This window comes from Eimeria mitis, genomic scaffold, assembly GCF_000499745.2.
Source record: "Eimeria mitis Houghton genomic scaffold, Emh_scaff3315, whole genome shotgun sequence".
Taxonomy (NCBI): domain Eukaryota; phylum Apicomplexa; class Conoidasida; order Eucoccidiorida; family Eimeriidae; genus Eimeria; species Eimeria mitis.
In genome coordinates this window covers 6,365-6,632 of record NW_013571654.1, presented here as the reverse complement: position 1 = coordinate 6,632, position 268 = coordinate 6,365, and positions in this window count along the sequence as shown.

Genomic DNA, 268 nt, shown 5'->3' with positions numbered 1-268 from the left:
ATATATATATATATATATATATATATATATATATATATATATATATATATATATATACATATGTGTGTGTTTATGTATATATACGCATACATATATAGTGCATATCTGTATATAATGTTTTTGTATCTTTACATTGATAGGTCTATTATAAGAGAAGCTTGTTTCGTGTTGAATAGAAATATAAAACACAAATATTTTTTGTGTATTTTATATTATATTAAAATATAATATATTATTTATAAATAATATTTATAAATAATATTTTATA